The sequence below is a fragment of the Phascolarctos cinereus genome, unplaced genomic scaffold (assembly GCF_003287225.1).
Source record: "Phascolarctos cinereus isolate Bilbo 61053 unplaced genomic scaffold, phaCin_HiC Scaffold_726;HRSCAF=1367, whole genome shotgun sequence".
Lineage (NCBI taxonomy): Eukaryota > Metazoa > Chordata > Mammalia > Diprotodontia > Phascolarctidae > Phascolarctos > Phascolarctos cinereus.
The window spans coordinates 271,298,644-271,319,498 of record NW_027556098.1 but is presented as its reverse complement, the minus strand read 5'-3'; the positions used below and the strand labels follow the sequence as shown (position 1 = coordinate 271,319,498).

The window sequence follows — 20,855 nt, the reverse complement described above, 5'->3', positions numbered from 1 at the left end:
TGAGTGGACTCCCCCTATTCTCCTTCCTTCAAACTTTTCCTCTTGCTGTTCCATCTACCTAGAACATATTCATTCACCTTCTTCTCCTCATGGCCACCTTCCCCATTATACTTGTTGAAGTCCCACTTGTCATCAAAACCCAGATCAAATCCCACTACCTCCTGAAGAATGCAATACAATTTAAGTTTCCTGAAGGCAAGAACTTTTCATTTTTGTCTTTTGATACCCAGTATCTTGCACAATCTCTTGCACAAAGTAAGTGCTTAATAAGTGTTTATTAAATTGAATGGGGTATTTCCTGACTTTCCCCATCATAAAATTATCTCTCCCTCCTCTGCCTCTCTCTAATAATGTATGGCTGGTACCTTTCCTACAGTTCATCACAATTTCCTTGTATTTGAGCTATTTGTACTTGCTAGTATCCTCTATTATTGCTATTCTCCTGCCAGGCTCCTAGAGGAAAGAAGATTTTTTTTTCACCTTTGCTTCCCCAGAGGACAGTGTGGAATGATCATGTGATCAAAGAATTCAAAGATCATTGGTAATAGTTTTAAACTGTACCAAGGCCCCAATAATAAGCTCATAAAGAGGAACACAGTACCAATTAAACACCATTGAAATTCAGTAAGGGAAGGGAAAATGGGAAATGGAAGCAAGGCTCTAGCTTTCTATCCTCTGTCAGCAAAACCACAGTGCCTTGCACATCATAGCCATTCAGTAAATTTTTGTTGAATGCATACAAGCATGAAAGAGGCAGACGAAGGAGCCAATCACGAGTCCTTCCACCTACTCTAGCCACCCCTCAGGCTACTGCCAAATGTTAGAGTCAAGCCTTCAGGTTTGCCTTGAAAATCTTGGATGGCTGCTCAAATGTTTGTGACTACCTTCCCCAAAGCTACAATTAAAAGTGGGTAAGTTTAGGAGTTTTGCTTAACCAAAGAAGTGACCAGTTTAAGGTTTTTCAGGGATGCAGGCATACTCCAAATAAAATCAGCTTCAAGCTTTTCTATATATGATGCCACTTTTGTAAGAACTCTATTGGGGTGGGAGAAAATTCTCTGAGAATAAGAATCGTCATAAGACTACTCAAATGCATATAATGCACTTTATGTATGCAATCTTTTTTGATACATCAACTCTGAAAAGCGGGTGTTGTTATTCTCCCTATTTCACAGACGTGGAAACTGAGACTCAGAGAGATTGAGTGATTTGCTCAAGGTCTTCTACTGTCTAGACCCAGGGGGAGAAGGGAAAGAGAGCACAGAACCTGTGCCCTTGAGGCCACATGTGGCCTTCTTGGTCCTTGAGTGTGGCTTTTTGACTGAGTCCAAGTTTTACACAACAAATTCTTTTATTAAGGGAATTTGTTCTGTGAAGTTTGGATTTAGTCAAAGTCTGCACTTGAGGACCTAGAGGGCCACAAGTGACCTTGAGGTTACAGGTTCACCACCGCAGCCTCGATTACAAAACTCAAATGGCTCCTCTAAGTTACAAATCCTTCTAATTAAACTTGGGTTCAGTGAGGAGGGAGACTGTCAGTCTCTTCTAACTGAGCCTTTTCCCTCTCTCCCCATTGAATCATTCATTCACCAAGTATCTACTGAGTTCCTATTTGTGTGGATGCATCTATCACTAGTGACCCTAGGCACCGTGGGGGTAATCACGTAAACATAAGGCATAGACCCAGTGCTCCAGGAGCTTACAATCTAGTTGGAGAAACAACACTAAAAGTCTGATATTTTTCAGTAACAATGAAAAGCAGCATTTGGTGCTCTGCAGCGTCACTTCTGGGCCAGGCTTCGCTCTCTCTGATATCTTCTCCCCTAGGTGTTTGCGACATCCCAGGGACATCTCCAGAGTGATGACGTGGCCATCCCAGTTCCCATGGAAACCAAACTGGAACAGAAGGAACAAAAGGATGTTGAAGGTCACTGGTGCAAAGGAGACAGTGAGCAAATACATAGCAACCACACTCTTTTCTGGCCCTTCCCATACTCCTTTCCCTCCAGCACAAAGTCCTTTCCCTTACTCAGACCTGTAAAACAGCACCACCTTTATCTGTCAAAATGTAGCCTCACCGAACATCAGAGCCAGAATGGACCTTGGGGATTATCAATCCGACACTGGACAGAGGAAGATCCTTGCTAATTTAAGAAATTCAAAAGAACAAACCTCTGAGCTGTCTGGCTTTACTAGCTCTATGATTTGGAGTCAGAGGATGTGGGTTCAAATCCGGACTTTACTACTTACTACATGTACGACCTTGGGGAAGTCATTTACCTCACTGGGCTCCAGTTCCTCATCAGTAAAATGAGGGATGGGATAAGACAACCTTTGTGATACTTCTAGTTAAAACTCTTTGATGTAAATGATTTCTTTTGTACAAGGTATATCTTCCATTGCTATATTCTAGTCCTGACCAGCAAACATCCTGTGCCTGAATGTGACTGATACCTATGAGGTTTCATTTACCTTCCAGTCTTAAGCTTTTTAAAAAAGGGGATTTTTTAAAAATTCTGAACTTTAAAAAGACTTGTTACTGCACACAGTAGAACACAAAAGAGGATTCTATTGCTTGTACCATATACTTTTTAAAAAACATAATAAATTCTAATGCATTACTTTAAAAACTCTTCAGTTTGTCTATACTTCCTTCTCTTCTGTTTGTCTATGCTTCCTGCATTTTTAAAAATGTTATACTAAATCTTCTTTTTCCCCTCCCATCAGTATTGCTAACTCCACCTCCCTCCACTTCTATTAAAAATCCCAGTGTCTTCATACAAAAATGTTTGTTTCTGCATCTTGTGTCCATCATTTCTCTTCTAGGAGAAAAGTAACAAGCTTTCTCACAGGTCCTCTGGAGATGTGGTTGGTTATCATACTGGTGAGAGTTCTTAAGTCAGTTACTCTTCTTTACACTATTGCTGTCCTTATATAAATTGTTCTCCTGGACTATTCATTTCACTTTGCCTCACTTCATACAGGATTCTCTATAATCATCTCTTTTTATCATTCCTTACAGTTAGTTAATATTCTATCACATTCTTTACAACAATGTGTTCAGACATTCTCCAATTGGTTGATACCTCCTTAGATTTTAATTCTTTGCTTTTTCTTCCTACCTCTCCCATATTAGTTCCCCGATCAGCATAGGAAATTCTTTTGCTTGTGACTACTCCCACCCCAATATTATCCTCCCTCTTAATCCAAAAGGCAAGGCTCTGGAGATGCAAATATAAATGTGAAAGAGTTCTTGCCTTCAGGGAGCTTACATTCTAATAGGAGACAACATATACTGGGGATTTGTGGCCAGGAAAGGGAGTTTTGTCCTGGGGAGTAATAAAGATGTTAAATTGTGCCATAAACAGAGATTATCCTACCATTTTCAGAAGCAAAGACAGTATTGGTTTGACTGCTGGCTGGAAAAATTATAGGAAGGTAAGATATTGAAAGCCCTCATGGTTTCATGGAAAAGGTACTAACTTTGGATTCAGGACAGACCTGAGTTTCAACCAAGCTCTGGTATTTACTAGCTATATTATTAAAGCCTCAAAGAAAAAAATATGAATTGGACATAAGCCCAACAAGAATTCCTGGAAGAGTTAAAAATGATTTTCAAAATCAAATAAAAGTGGTAGGGGTAAAATTATGCATAGAAATGAAAGCAAAGGAAGAAAATTATGAAAAGATAATTAACAGCTTGGTAAAACAGGCACAAAGATACTGAAAAAAAAACATAGAATTGGCCAAATGGAAAAGAATACAAAAGCTCACTAAAAAAAATCCTTAAAACTTGTAATGAGTAAGTGAAAGCCAATGACTCCATGAAATATTAAGAAACAATAAAAGTCAAAAGAATGAAAAATGGAAGAAAATGTGAAATATCTCATTAGAAAAATAACTCATCTTGAAAATAGATTGAGGCGAGATAATTTAATAATTATTAGATTACCTGAAAGTCATGGTCAAAGAAAGAACCTAGGCATTACTTCAAGAAATATTAAAAGGAAAACTGCCCTGATATCCTGGAACAAGCAGGTAAAATAGAAGTTGAAAGAATTCACTGATCACTTCCTGAAAGAGATTGCAAACTGAAAACTCCTAGCAATATTATAGCCAAATCCCAGAGCTCTCAGGTCAAAAAAGAAAATACTATTTAAGTAGCCAGAAAGAAATCATTCAAACACTGTGGAGCCACAGTGAGGATCACACAAGATTTAGCAGGTCCCATGTTAAAGGAGCAGAGGGCTTGGAATATGATATTCCAGAAGACAAAAGATCAGGGATTACAACCAAAAACAAAATGGTAAAGCAGTTATCCTACTAAGACAATTTAAGAGGAACTCAGAAAAGACAGGACTTCCATGTTAAAGAACAAAGGATGAACAACTACAATAGCAAAAACCTCACAACCAAATGCAAAAAAGCAGAGCTACTAAATGCACCCTTTTAAGACCATAATGCAATTAAAATTACATTTAATAAAGGGCTGTGGAGGTATAGATTAAGAGCTAATTGGAAACTAAATATAATCCTAAAGAATGAGTGGGTCAAAGTACAAATCATAGAAACAATGAATAATTTCAATAAAGAGAATCACAATGAGACAACATTCCAAAATTTGTGGGATGCAGCCAAAGCAGTACTTATGGGAAATTTTATATCTCTAAATATGTACATTAATAAAAAAGAGAAAGAGTAGATCAATGAATTGGGCATGTAACTTTAAAAAAAAAAAGAACAAATTAAAAATTCCCAACTAAATACCCAAATGGAAATACTGATAACCAAAGGATAGATTACTAAAATTGAAAGTAATTTTTAAAAAAAACCCTAAACTAATAAAACTAGGAGCTAGTTTTATGAACGTTGATAAATGGTCAAAGGATACTAATAGGAAGTTTTCAGAAGAAGAAATCAAAGCTACCAATAAATAGTCACATGAAAAAATGCTCTAAATCACTATTGGTTAGGGAAATGCAAATCAAAACAACTGAGACACTACTTCATAGCGCTCTGATTGGCCAATATAACAGAAAAGGAAAATAACAACTGCTGGAGGGAATGTGAAAAATTGGGACACTAATACTGTTGGTGTAGTTGTAAACTAGTACAACCATTCTGGAGAACAATTTGGAACTAAGCCTAAAGAGCTATAAAATTGTGTATACCATTTGACCCAGCAATACTGCTACTAGGTCTGTAATCCCAAATAGATCAAAGAAAGGAGAAAGGGATCTATACATACAAAAATATTTATAATAACTCTTTTTATGGTGGCAAAAATATTGGAAATTGAGGGGATGCCCATCATTTGGGGAATGGTTGAACAAGTTGTGATTGTGAGGGAATACTATTGTGTTATGAGAAATGATAAGGGGGAATAGTTTCAGACAAATCTGGGAAGATTTATATGAACTCGTGCAAACTGAAGTGAGCAGAACCAGGAGGATATTGTACACATTAAGAGCAATACTGTAAGGATAATCAACTGTGAAAACCTCAGCTACCCTGATCAAGGCAATGATCGAAGACAATTCCAAAGGACCCATGATGAAAAATGCTGTCCACCTCCTGAAAGAAAACTGACGAACTCTAAACGCAGATTAAAGCATATTTTTTATTTTTCTTATTTATTTTTTCTCTATTTTCTCTTGGTTAATATAGAAATATGTTTTGCATGATATCACAAGTATAATCAATATGAAATTGTTTGCCTTTGCAAGGCGATGGAGAAGCTAGAGGGAGGAAGAGAATTTGGAACTCAAAATTTTAAAAAATGATTGCTTTTTTTTTACATGTAATTGGGAAATATTTTAAAAAATAACAATGCCTACAAAGAAAAAAAACAGTGCCTAGATGGTCAAAGGTTGCTGTTGATACAGTGGATCAATAAGCATTTACTAAGGGGGCAGCCAGATGATACAGAGGATAGAGCACCAGCCCTGGATTCAGGAAGACCTGAGTTCAAATCCTGCCTCAGACACATAATACTTACTAGCTGTGTGACCCTGGGCAAGTCACTTAACCCCACTGCCTAGCCAAAAAAAAATAATAATAATAAGCATTTACTATATGCCAGGCCCTAAAGCATGACTATAGAACAAATTGGACCAAGTTGCAAATTTTACCCTTAGATCACCCATTCTGTGAGCCATATCATCTATAGAGAAGAGAAAGATTTACAAGAAGCAGTAGGATCTAAAAACCAATAACCTGAACTTCATGTAAACCAGGAGGTTTGAGTTTCAGTAATGGTTTTGCCAATGACTTACTGAGCAACACTGGGCAAAATGCTTTCTCTTCTATGCCTCAGTGACTTCATCACTAAATAGGAATGTCACTCAACCTCCTTGATGGGATGCCAGATGGAGAGGTGCTTGTAGAAATACAATAGATTAAGAAAAGGTGCAAGGGAGGATTGCCTCAGTAGAATTGGGGAGATAAGAGGAATAGGGATTACAGGAATCATATTGCCCATGGAGACAGTGCATACAGTCCTCCATGGCCCACTCTCAGGGACATTGGCCATTTCCAATAAAATGGGTATTCTTCAGTTTCCTACCCCTTCCTTAATAATGGCAAGAGATTGGTGATTCTAGATTTACATCAGGTGGGACACAAGAAAACTGCCAGCAGAGAATAGGGGCTATATGTCTAATCCCCTTCAATGTCATTCCAGCAAAGTTTCTCTTTATCTCTTTATCTTAAATTGATTATTCAATCCTGCTGACTCTTAAAATAAAAGGACTGGGTTTTGGCTTTACCACAGAGTCTTGCTTTAAGGCTGACCCTTACAAAAGCTGGAGTCAACATGACAGACAGCAATAGAGACAGAGGCAGAAACAGATGCAGGACAGATGTTCTCATCTTTGATCCTCTTAGCCTTTAGGCCAGACATAAAGGGCAATATGTCTCAGTAGCACCACATGCTTTCTTCTTTGCCTATATACCAGCTAGGACTCTTTCTACTTACTGGTCACTTTCCCTAAATGTTTGGTTTATAAATTTAACTGTTTAGATTTTCCCAGTAATAACTCAGCCATGACTTTTATACCTACTGAGTCCCCTCTTTCCCCAAAAGATAATATTCTTCCAGATTTAAGTCATTTCAGCAAGAAAAGGTCACTCAGCCTAGGCTAGTGAAAGCCTTCAGGGGTTGGGAGTAAGGGGAAAATCAGAGTTCTAGGACAGCAGCTCTTGATGAGGAGATGGAGTAGAAAGTCACTTTGGAAGCAATCTGTCAGCTACCATTCGCAATTTCTATTTGGCTCACAGAGCTAGGAACAAATCATCTGAACTTCAGAAGCCAATCTGCTGTCACTGAATCAGGATAAGTTTGTGACATTTGGGGAATCCCTACAACAGTACTATGCATTTTGGTGAGAGTAGAGTCCTTCCTGGAGTGACTAGGTAAAGATCAGCCAATTTCTCTCTTGCTGATTATCAGGATCTATGTGGCTGTGGCTTCATCTCCAGCTGAGAATGAGCCAGCCCAAGATTGGCCTTCATAGGTGGTAGGCTTTCCACAAGCCCAGACTTATTCCACTGCAAGCCCATCTGCCATCTGGATCTGTGTCATCTAATGCTGTGAAATTTCAGAGGGGCTCAAATGGGTAAAAATTTTCATCATAGAAAAGAAGGGGGAAATGACTGGAAAATAATCCAAATAATTAGCTTCCCACAATTTGTTGTGGACTTTGGAATATGGGATTTAGAGCTGAAAACAATATAAGGTCACCTAGTAATCACCTCATTTTACAGATGAGGAATCTGAGGTCCATAAAAGTGAAGTGAGGTGCCCAAGGTCACACAATTAGTAAATAGTGGAGCCAGGATTTGAACCCTGGTCCTCTGACCCCCAAATCCAGTGCCCTTTCCACTCTATCACAACGTTTCAGTTAAAGGTTTATTGTTAAAGGTTTAGAGCTAAGATTCCTTCTGGTTTCAGCACTAAGGGCACCAAGAGAAAGCAAATCAATTCTGCTGTCCTCAGTGAGCCTTCCTGATCAGGTTAGCTCTCCTGATCTATATCCACACATTTCAGGAAAGGCATTGTAAAGCCTTGAAATAAAGAACTCTTTACACTGAAATTTTGGGAAAAGGAACATTTCTTTATGCTCACATGCATTTGTAAGGGCCCACATATTTAACTGACATCTGCCTCTCTGTTTCCTACAATCTAGGAAAACCCTAATAACATTGTAGCCCAGGTGGCATTGATTTGGTGCTGTGTGAAGGGTGTTACCTGAAAAGACATGCCAGCCTCCATCTCTTACTATTACTGGTTTGTTTTCTTGCTAAATATTCCCCCTGATTTCATAAGAAGTCTGTAGTATGAATACCTCAGATGTGAGTAATATTTAAGAAATTCTCTTCCTAGAAGGCTCTTGCTCTGCCTCATTCTCAGCTAAAGTTGAGATGAGGAAGATATCCTCTCCCTTTTGGATTAACATCCCTTCTCTCAATCCCAAACCATGCATGTAGAGTAGAGGCTTGAACACAAACCACAAATGGTCATACACGTTAGTTGAAGTTTCAACTAATCATTTTGGTAAAAATAGAAATGCAAATGAGCATTTGAGGGAACAGGCTTCTATCTGTAGGTCATGGTGGTTTTCTCCCCTTACTCTTCCCTTCCAGAGGGGAAATAGGAAGTGAGTGGCCAGAAAGTATACAAAAGGTGGTTTGCCTACTCTAGGGAAGCAGGAGGAAGAAATATGCTATAGACCAGATGTCAGTTGCCTCACTAACCTACAAAGCTACTGGTTCCCAGTCAGCTGTGTGCTCCAAGACACTATCATTATCCTGACCAATCACATTTTTCCCCGCTTCTCCATATGGCTTCTCTGAATTTCATCTGCAATGTTTCTCAGCAGAAGGATGTTCCTTCCCAAAGTTTAAAATAAAAACTTGGAGAACTCTAGGTAAAAAAAAAAAATGCCTGCATACAGACACTAACTCTCCTTTCCACCACCGCCTGCCAACACACATTGACCAAATTCCCGTGGCAACACCTCTAAGAGGAAGGGGTTACGTTTCTCCCTGCAGCCAAAAATGTTGCTGCCCAGGTAAAATTATTTCAGGGATGTGGGACTCTGCAAATATACCACACAAGTATTATAATGAACACCAATAGTTAATATAGCAGGATGATTATCCTAACATCACAAGTAATCATCCAATAGTGCCATTTACATCAAAGTCTCATTAACATTGCATGCACTAGGCAAGCTGTACGTAATAGAAATTTGCAGTTTCATGTACAAATTCCCTTTTCTGTACTATTTATATGTAAAAGTCCTTATTGTATTTGATATTTATCAAGTTCAGGATGAAAAAAGAAAAAGAGTTTAAAAAGAAAAAATACAATAAACAGTAGAAAGGCATCATTTCACGAGCTGCTTCAATAACTAAATGTCTAAATTACTGGCAGAAAATATTTCCAGGTTTGATAGTACATCCATATCCACGGTACATCTAACCCCCATCAAGTTTCCATGACAATGTTTCTGAGAGGAAGAGTTAGAGCATAATCTACCCATACTGAGACTATGGAATTGAGCTGGAAGAGACCTTAGAAGTCATGTAGTCTAATCCACTCATTATACAGATGAACAAACTGAAGCTGTAGAGGCAAAGTGATTTGCCTAAGATCTAGCCTATATCTTCCTTCCTCAAGGAAACAAACAGATGAGAAAGAAATAGATCCAAGTCCCTAAACAGCACCCAGAATGTATAGGCAGGTCACCAAGGGACTAGAGTGCCTCTCTCTAAAGGACAGGGCTTTCAATATGTAGACCACCCATCTCATCATTCACCTGGATTCAGCAACAGCTCAGAGCTTCATCAGAGCCATGTAATCTGACCCTCTTCTCCAGGAGATCACTTAGAGGAGGTTTTCTAATAAAAACCCAGCAGAAGAGTAAGGTAACAGGAGTAAGGGACTGATGAATGGCTGTGAAGTCATGATGGATGGATGACTGCGTGTGGCTCCAGACTGTCAATACAATTTCCATTAAGAAATTATTCTTAATTATCTGTCTTTTTCTTGTCCCATACCAACGGTTTTTTAAAAATACCCTTTAAACTTAGCACCTCCTTAAAGTCCTGATAAACAGAGACTAGCATAGCCCCAGCTGTCCCTATAGTTCACACCTCCCCTACTTTTCCCATTCTCCTATTTCTTAAACCAGACTTTTCCAAGACTCTACTTTGGAGCCACAACTTTATAGATTCTAAGGAATGTGTGTTTTGTCAGAAAATACCTCTCCAAAACAGCAAAAGGTAAAAGGAGGCTAGAGATTCCCACCTCATATCTATCCTTGGCACCTTTTAATTTCTCTCCCTATCCTTCCTTTTAACATTATCACCACTCTTCTTCCCTTTCTCATTTCTGCTTCTTCCTCATTTGCCTCTCTGCTTTGGGACATTTGACCCCTCTGGTTGAATGAACTAGTCCTAGGGCATCCTGTGCAGACTCTCATATCTTCTTATTTTTCTTCCTTGATACTCACCCTCCCTCAAACTGTCTGCTTCTTGCCTCATCAATTCCTTATCTCTCCTATGTAGATGCAATTGCATGTTTGGGACCCTGGAGAATTGTTCTAAGCCAGTACTCACATCCTTCTTGCAGATGATGAAGTGCCAAGGTCTATAGGGTTAAACCTCCTGTCTTAATTGCTTAGAGCTTGTCTTCATAGTTCCTGGAGGCTGTCCAATGCTGTGCAAGCATCACACACCCAAAGAAGAGGTAGCAGCCCCCATCCATCCATGAGGTTGTGAGAAGAAGCTATTAAAGGCCCTAAAGAATACAGACAATATCCAGAGGCAAAAGAGTAAAATTATTGGATTAGAAAGAACTTTCAGAGGTCTCATAATGCTCATCTCCATGGCTCTAGTCAGGCAAAAGTTCAAGGCATCATTCTAGGTGTTGGTAATACAAAGGTAAAACACAACCTAGTCTCTGCCATCCAAGAGCTTATACTCTAATAGTATTTTACATAATTTATAAAAATAAGAAGGCAGAATGTGATAAAGACAAAGGAGAGGTACAGACAAAGTTAGATAAGAAAAGCTGAGGAGGGAGAGATCATCTCTAGCTGGAGGAGGATGGGAGCAATTCTCTTTGCTTCTTTTCACCGTCCCCTTTTCTCTGACTCACCTTTATGCATAGTCATAACTAGGACGTTTTTCCACTTGGGTAAGTGGCCCAAAAGGTACCCTGAAGAAGGGGAGGTGAACATTGCCCTAAGAGAATGAGGGTACAGAGACCACAGGACACAGCCTTGGTAGGAGAAGATGTTGAGCCACCAAAGGGCTGCTAAATGGGGAGGATGCCCCCACAGGAGAAAAAGCAGACCACTTTGGCCCCCTGCTTATTTTATTTAATCATGCTTGCAAACTTGGTGATAATATCAGTTGTTTTTTCACATTTGGCATTCAGTAAATCTGATTCATCAGTGATTAGGGTGGAAAGCAAAACTCTAACAAACAGATTTTGGGGGAAGGGGAGTCTGAAAGAGAGTATAAAGCCATGTCCCCCTGCCAAAACATGATGATAGAATGTTACAACTAGATGAGATCTTAGGGGAAATCTAGCCCAATTCCATTTTACAAAGAAAGAAACTGAGGGGAAAATTGAGTTGCCCAAGGTCACAGAGGAAGGTGAATTTATTTCATCTCAGTCTCAATTTCTGTAAAGTTGGAGCCAAAGGAAAAAGGATTTATATATACAAAAATATTTATAGCAGGTCTTTTTGTGGTGGCAAGGAACTGGAAATTGAGGGGCTGCCCCTCAATTGGGAAATGACTGAACAATTTGTGGTATATGATAGTAATGGAAGACTTTTATGTTATAAGAAATGACAAGCAGTCCCCTCTGCCCCTGAGACTCCTCTCTCTTATTGGTGGGTACTGAAGAGGTATGAATTCCAGGGCTATGGTGATCTCCAGGATTATGAGACTCTTGAGACATGATGGAGAAATCCAGAGGAGTGCAGCTAGGTGGGAAATGTTCAACCCTCTCATTTTTAAAAAAAATTATTTCAACTCTTAGCAAAGATATTTACTCAAATGGCACAGCAATAACAGTAATCAGAAAACATTGCTCCCATAAATCTGGGACACACTCTCCCACAAATACACACAATGTTCATAAGGAGACTGGGCTTACATGTAGATTAAAATGGTAGTTATATCAAGTAGGATATATATGTGGCAAAGAAAGTTCATAACTCCTAGTGCTGCAGGGTCTAGAAGTCCTTTTTCCCTTTCTGGGGTGCTTATGCTGGGTTCCCAGGGCCTAATACTCTCCATATGTAAATTTTTTTAAGTACTGGGATTATTGGCTTTGAAGTTGCTTTCTCCTGGGGTGACTGCCTTTCTGATTCCATATCTGTCTGGAGTATGTATCTCTTCCCAAATGGATGCAAATCTCCAACTTGTCTGGTATCTCTAATGACATGGTTGGCAGACAAGGAGAGGAGAGAAAAATCTCTTTTCATTCCTAACCTTGTTGCCCCCTGGTGTACTTCCCCATTTTCATATGGTCTCCTTCATCCCTTCCCTCCACTTTTCAAATTCCCCAGCTGCTGAACGACTCCCTTCTTTTACATCTACTTTCAGCCACTCACAAGATCCAAGAGTTTTATTTTACAGAAGAGGAAACTATGTCACCTTCCTTCCTACTCAGTAAACTTCAGTAGCTCTCTTTTACCTCCAGGATCAAATATGAAATCCTCTGTTTGATTTTTAAAGCCCTTCAAAGCTGTTCCTTCCCCACCTTCCTAGTCTTCTTATACCTTCTTCCCTTCTATATGTCTTACTATGAGCAAAACCTGCCTTCTCACTGCTTCTTGCATACCACCCTCCATCTCCTGACTGTGTCTTTTCAATGGCTATCCCTCTTCCCTGGAATGCTCTCCCTTCCCACCTCTGCCCACTGGTTTCCCTGACCTCCTTGAAGACTCTGCTTAAATCCCACTTTCTGCAGTAAGCTTTTCTTGGTAAATCCCCCATCGCTATCACTACTAGTACTTTCCCTCTGAGATTACTCCAATATACCCTCTATATTTCTTGTAGGCATACAGTTGTTTGAATGCTGTCTCCCCAATTAGAATGTGAGAGCCTTGAAGGGAAGGGTGGTATTTTTGCTATTCTGCATATTTCCAGTGCTTTTCACATAGTGATCCCTTAATAAATACATGTTGGCTGACTGACAGATGCCCACAGCAAATGTCAAAGTAAGGACTAGAATCCAGGTCTCTTGATTCTGTGTCCAGTACTTTCCCAGTTAGGATAGTGAATGACCTTATGAGATGGGAACCAGGCTCATCAGTGGGCATTATTCCTGCCAAGCACCAGCCCCTGGTCTCATGACACCAAGAAACAAGATGGCATGGAGAAGCTGATCACCTGAAATCTCATCATTATGCTGTTTGACTTAGCTTTGGATACTCAACACCTTCCCACCTCTGTCATTTTCTTCTCTCCTTTGATTGGTGAGCAGGAAGGTCGAACACTAAATTCTACCCAAAGTCTTCCTTTATAGATGTTGGGGATCTGGACTTTCCAACTTATCCTCCACTTTTCATGTGAGTCTTCTTAGTTTGAACTCCAATTAACTAGATGCCCTCATGCCCACTACTGTTCCCCCCTTCTCTTCCTTTCCAGCTTCCTTTTGTATATTTTCTTTTCTCATTAGATTGTGAGCTCCTTGAAGGCAGGAACTCTTTTTCTTTTTCTTATTTGCATCCCCAGTGCTTAGCAGTAAGTGGTACAAGGTAGGTGCTTAATAAACATCTATTGAATTATTGAATAAAATTGAATTAACTCAAGAGAAATAGCCCAGTAGAGTAAAGGATGGGAATTTTTCATCCTTTCCTTGACCTCAAGGTCACCTTCCAGGAAAGATAACACCGTAATCTTTTCCAGGGGAAACTGAGACCTAGGGATGCCCATAGAAGACCGTTTCCAGATGTTCTCACCATCCTGTCATTGGGCTTTGTCTTGACAAAGCAACTGGTACTGCCCCCAAAGGAGTTTCATTGCTATTAGTTTCCTTTAAATATCCCTGCTCTGAGAGGATTCTGGGAAGATGGAGGAGTAGATCAAAAAATTCCAAGCTCTTCAGATTTCCACTACAAACAAAATAAAATCATGCCTCAGGGTGAACACAGAGCAGTAAAAATAAACAAGAGTTGGGGAAGAACAGTGGTCCTCCTGGGACAACCAGAGATCTGAAGAAAACTCCCAGGCCCAAGATTTGGTCCCTGTGAAGTAAACACCTCCAGGCCAGTTCCACTGAAATAGCAAGCAGTGAGCCATGGGGCTAGCTGGGTTGCAAGGTAGCCTCAACCACAGCCACAGAAAATTTCACTTCCTGGACAGTGTGGGGGAGTTGGGCATCTGAGTGGGGAAGATTAAGCAAAACACTGCTGATAAGAGATGCAAGGCTAACCCGTACTGCCAAGGCACAGCCCTGGAAGAGGAGGAACCAGCACACACCTGTGAGTGCAGAAGCAGTGGGGCAGGGACACCGCTGGCTCTGGGTACTTATAGGAGAGTGGAGTTCTTGGCTTAGGTTCCAGGCAGAGGCAAGAACTGAAGGAGGATCTGAGTTCAGAGGTACTATCTCCCATCCCTCAGGACCAGATGTGATTACAATAACAAGCTGCTATAATTTAAAAAAAATGAGCAGGCAAAGGAGAAAAACCCAAAAAAGTTACTATAGGAATAGAAAAGACCAAGGTTCATCTTAGGAGGAGGATACTAAAGCCAAAAAAAGCCTCTCCTACCCTAAAGAATAACATCAAATAGTCACCTGCCCAAAAAGAATTCATAGAAGAACTTCAAGATCAAATGAGAGAGATTAAGGAAAAATTTTTTAAAAATAAGAAGAATCCAAGAAAAACAAGAAGATTAGGAAAAGAAAGTCAACCAACTGGAAAAGGAGATCCAGAATCTTTAGGAAAAACACAACTCTTTGAAAATTAGAATTGATCAAGGAGAATCCAAGGAAGTTATAAAAGACCAAGAAGTAATAAAACAAAATATAAAGAATGAAAAAATAGAAGAGAATGTGAAGCATCTCATAAGAGAAACAACTGATCTAGAGAACAGATCAAGAAGAGAAAAAACAAGAATAATCAGAGTACCTGAAAGCTATGATAAAAAAAAAAAGAATCTTGATACAATAATACAAGAAATAATGGAAGAAAATTTTCATGAAGCATTCAAACAAGAGGGGAAAGTAGAAATAGAAAAACTCCACCAATCACCACCTGAAAGAGATCCTATGAGGAAAACCTATAGGAATAACATAGTCAAATTCTAAAACCCCCAGCTCAAGGAGAAAATATTATGAGCAACAAGAGAAAAACAATTCAAATATGGAGGAGCCACAATTAGAATCACTAGCAGCAGTGATGCTAAAAGACCACAAGTCTTGGAACACTATATATCAAAGAACAAAAGAACTAGGGTTGAGGCCAAAAATATCATACACAGCAAAATTAAGTATAATCCTGTTGCCAGACTTCCAGGATTTTGTTTTTTTTTAAAAAAAAAATGAACTTAATAGAAAATTTGACTTACAAGATTCAAGAGAAATATATGATACACAGCAAAGACTAATTACAAGGGATTCAATAAGGATGGACTGTTTACTTTTTATATGAGGAAATGTAAAATGTATGTCTAAGATCGTTATTAGTAATTGGGTAGTTTGAAAGAAAGATTGGGGTAGACCTGAGTATGATGTGATTCTAAAAAGTAAAACTATTTAGGAAAAGGTAAAAAGAGTAATTATCTTGTACAAATGAGGTACAAGAGGAAGGGGGAGGAGAGCTGGTAGTTCTGGAACTGTAATCTCATTGGGAATAGGTTAAAGATATACATATCTTTTTACATTCAAATTCAAATTCTTCTAAATTCAAAAAGAAAAAAATAGGCTAAGGGGATAGGGAGGGAGGAGAGAATAAGGGAAGGATTTTTAAAGGGAACCCTACTGATATCAGATCTGGCTTAAAGAGATAATAATTTATACATTTAGAAGAGAATAAAAATCTTCTAAATTTATAAAGAAATAAGAGGGTGATTAACCCTCTTATTAATGGGAATGGGATAAAGAGAGAATAACATATATATTTGGAAGGCTATAAAAGTCTTTTGAATTCAGATATAAACAAGAGGGTAAGGGAAAAGGGTAGGAGGAGAGGATAAGTGAGGGATATTTGGAGGGGGGTAGGTTAAGTAATAGGAGGGCAAGATAGCAGGTAGAAGTAAAGTAGAGGAGTCAGGAGGGATAGAAAAGAAGAGATACACATAAACATAAAATAAAGTTCAGGAGTAGAATTTATTAGCGAAAAAAAGTCAGAGTAGTAATCATGATCTCAAACAAAGTTAAAGCTAAAATAGATTTAATCAAAAAAGAAAAATAGGGAAACTATACTATTTATCAACCATATTAATCAATATGCTTTAGACTATTTAAAAATAACTAGATAATATTACGTTAGAACATTGCTGTGGTGTAGGAAATGATGAGTTGGTGGACTTAGAAAAATATGGAAAGACTTAGACTTATGAAGGAAGATGTCATCCACCTTCAGAGAAACAGAGGACAAATGGTCTTACATGGATGCATATGTCTATGTCTATCTATGAATGTGATTGTAGATATCTAAGTAAATATATGTGTATGTAAGTGTATGCATGTAGGTGTATACTTATGTGTATATGTATGTTTGTGTGTATATGTGTATGTGTGTATATACATATGTACATATATACATGCTTAATTGTAGCCTTCTGGAGTGGAGGGGGAGGGAGGGGGAAAAAAAGAACAAAGTAAAAAGTGCACAGCAGAGAACAAAAGTTACAAGGAGGCAAAGAAAAGATGGATAGCTCTGAATACAATGTGTTATATTTATTATACAGGATTTCTTGAAATGGCAATTTATTGCTTTATATTTTGAATACTGTCTTACGTTCTGCTGTGCACATGGCAATGCTTTTTTTTCTTATTTTGTATTTAAGTTTTAAATATGTTTCTTTTTCTTTTCTTATCATGTATTTAAGTTTTATTATTTAAGTTTAAAATAAATTAATTAAAAAATTTTAAATAATAAATATCCCTGCCCTGGGTCAAAATTCTGATGTTCATGCCATGCTTTTAGTTCTGCATCTGCCTTCGCAAATTGCACAGTTCTTGGCACCAGCAGTTCAGTAATGACCAGAAATGTGGGCTCTGAGTAACTTTCCATAGAATGTTTCTGTGCATTCTGCTCCCCATGGGTTTTGATTCAGCCACCCTCCCTTCTGGATCGATGCAGTATGCCTAGAATTGATTGGCCTGTCATCTCCCCTGAAAGCCTGCAGAACAGAAGTCAGAGAGGTTAAGAGTTGAAGGCTTCATCCTCATCCCCACAGGGCCACTGAAAGCTGTGCTCCCCATGGCTCATTTCCATTTCTTTGGCTCCCTGTCTGGCTTTTTGTCAGGTCATCAAAGCAGCTAAAGTACAGGGAGATATGCTGTAAAGACATGGGAAATGTCTCTGGCAATCTCTTTATATATTTTCCCAGCATTCTGTCCATGCTTATAGGCTTTGATTGCTAGCCTCAAATGACCTGGTGCCTACCTTATAATTCTACAGGGTTATTTATGTCTCAAAATCACCTCAAGTAAAAGAAGCAGCACTGAGTCACTAAATAGGGCTGGCCCACCAGCAACTGCCTTCAGGAGGTCCAGGAGTTACTGCTGGTTTTGCTGCAGGCTCTAGCCCATAGTTGGATACAAAGAGCAGTTTCCCACATTTACTACGTACATTGGATCATAGATTTACTACATACATTGGATCATAGATTTATAGCTGACCTGAAGAAAAAAGATAAAATTCTAGAAAAAGAAGTTCTAGAAATGCAGAGGTTTTCCAATAATGAGGAAATATCTCATCAGAAAATACTTACTTCCTCACACTAGAAGGCAGTAAAAGGAGGCTGGGGACTCACATTTCATATCTTTCCTTCATCCCTTCTAATCTCTGTCCTGTTCATCGCCCTTCAGGTTCTTTCCATTTTTTCTTTTGTCTCCTCCCATGTAAACCTTTCATTCCCCTTCTCTTCCAGTAAGTCCAGGTAGCTATGGATGATCAGTAGAAGAGCCACGCAGGGGTTTGCAATGAGCTGCAGAACAGACCAGGTTTCAAGAGAAATGAGTAAGAAAACCCTAGGGTTTTTTTGGTCCCTTAACCCAAATGGAGGAGGCTGCTTGATATTGTACAGAGGCCATCTAGGACAACACCCTCATTTTACAGATGGCCTTTTGTAATCATCACAACCACCATCCAAAAACACTTATGCCAACGTGTGGCACTGTATTAAGTGCTCTCCAAAGAGAATCACATGGAGGGTCCTTGCTGTCTCAGAATGTGTGAATGTATGGTGAAATATGTACAGAATAATGGATTTTCAGAGATGGAAGTAACCTCAGAGATGAGCTGAAGTGTTAATGCAATCACAAAATCAAAGAATTAGAAAGAACCCTCCAAGGTCATCTTGTCCAATTGTATGATATTCCTGACAAGTGGTCATCTCCTCACTCCAGGGATGGGAGAACTCATTGACTATGGGGGCAGCCTCTTTTCACTTTTAGATAGCTCCATTAGGAAATTCTTTCTTACGTGAAGCCAACCTGCAATTTTTATCCATTAAGCTTAGTCATAGGGGCAAGCCAATCAAGACAAATCTTTTTTTTTTTTAAACAAAAGACTTTTAATCACACAACTTTTTGGCAAAAGGATCCCCTTGCTCTCTTCCTGTTTTCTCTTCCTTACTGGTGATGCGGCATGCATGACCAGGGAACATGCATAGAGGGCATGTGTAGGGGGATAAAAAAAAAAAAAACACTAATGAAAGGCACATATAGAAAGGACACATGTAGCCAGGGAACCTACGTGAAGGAGAGACAAATAGGGATGTATATGGCCAGGGACCTTCAAACCTCTGTCTCTGAAGAGTTGTCCAAATTCTCTGATTAGGTCATCATGCTTTTCTCCCCTGCCTGTATTATGTCTCCTCCTCTCCCCACTAGGCTAGAGAGATACTCTCCTGAGCGGCTTTGTTAGGCACATGGATACTGAGATGCTCTCTGCTGCCACCTACTGGGTTATAGATAGTCCTTCAGGGCCATCTATTGCTCTCTCCAATGGGGCAGGAGCCAAGAGGAAGGTTAATTTATTTTAGTGTTCATCCAATGCTATGGGCTTTGACACCTAGAGGAAGAAGGCAAGAAAAGCCATCAGAATGTCTCATGTAAAAATCCTCTGTTGCTTTCACTCCTTTTGTCTGGTCCTGATTCAAGATCTGTGGTTCCCAAATAACTATCTGAAAGGGTTAGAAAATTCTTTATAATTCCCATGGTCTTGTATCTCCAAAGCCCCCATAAGCAATAACAACAACAGGAATGTCGATAATAACAACAAATAATAGCATCTATCATTTATTTAGCATCTTTAAGATTTGCAAACTGTTTCACAACTATTATCTCATTCGATCCTTACTATTCTGAGAAGCAGGTACAATTATTATTCCCTTTTTACAGATGAAGAAACCAAGGCAGATAGTGGTTAAGTGGCTTGCTCAGCATCACATGACTAATAAGTGTCTGAGGCCAGATTTGAACTTCTGCCTCCATCTCCTAATGTCCCTATGCCCTGTCTATATCTCTTTCTCTTTGTGCAGTCCCCTACTGGGAATTGGTTTTGTGAGGCCCTAAAAGGCCCTCTAATCCCCTTTCCATATAATACTTCTAATACTTGAAGAACAGCTATCTTCTCTCCTCTATATCTTCTTCTCTTCAGCCTAAACACCCTAAATTCTTTCAACTGATCCTTGAATGGACAGTCTCTAGCCCCCTCACCAGTTTCATTGCCCTCCTATAGGACTGTCTAGTTCTTTCCATAATATGGTTCCTAAAACAGAACATCATATTCTACCTGTGGTGTCATTACGGCAGAGTATAGCTATCACCTCTGTCCCTCTCAGTAAGGCCCATGATCACATTTAAATTCTTTGGCCACCATATGTATATTCTTGATCTAAAACCCTCAGATCTTTTTTTCAGATAAACTGCTTTGTTGCTTCCCTTAACTTGTGTCTATGAAGTTCTTTTGTTTTTCAACTCAAATGTAAGACTTTACATTGATCTCCATTAAAATGCATTTTACTAGATTCAGCCCAATGCTCCACTCCAGGAGTAGAATAGAAACCATCCTCAGCTCCTGGGCTGTACAAGAACAGGTGGTGGGCCAGATTTGACCCTCAGGCTGTAGTTTGTGGAGCCTGGCTCTACTCCATCAACATTAATCTGGATCTTGACTCTCATCCAATAGATTAGCTATCCCTCACTACTTTATGTCATCTGCAAATTTGATAAGCATGCTGTCTATGTCTTTGCTCTAGACATTGATAAAATATTAATCAGTGCAAGGTCAAGCATAGACCCTTAGGATATTCCACTAGGCTGTTCTAAGTTCACATCAAAACATTAGCCCTAAAATTTCTCTTTGAGTCTGGTCATTCAACCAGTTATGAAATTGCCTAACTATGCTTTGTCCAGCCCACATCCCTGTCAGCAAGAATAGCTCGAGAAATTTTTTGTCAAATTCTTTTCTTAAATCTAGGTGAACTCTATCTATAGCAACCCCTGATGTGCCAATCCAGTAGCCCTGTCAAAGAAGTCTTAATCTTCTTCTGTATTCCCTTGTGGTGTTAGATACATATCAGGCACTCAATAAATATCCGTTGACTTGAATTGAAAATGGAATTAAGTTGCTCCATAAGGGATTGATATT

At 39.2% G+C, this 20,855-nt stretch overlaps 1 long non-coding RNA gene across 1 annotated transcript in view; it reads right to left on the bottom strand.

The window, feature by feature from the left end:
- Positions 1-1,401: 1,401 nt before the first annotated feature.
- Positions 1,402-20,855, bottom strand: part of LOC144454572 (uncharacterized) — a 31,067-nt gene continuing 11,613 nt past the window's right edge. The window contains exons 2-3 of the long non-coding RNA XR_013483088.1: positions 10,624-10,804; positions 1,402-1,896 (exon numbers count right to left, since the gene is read on the bottom strand). This is a non-coding gene — a long non-coding RNA (uncharacterized LOC144454572). The remainder of the gene's footprint in view (positions 1,897-10,623; positions 10,805-20,855) is intronic.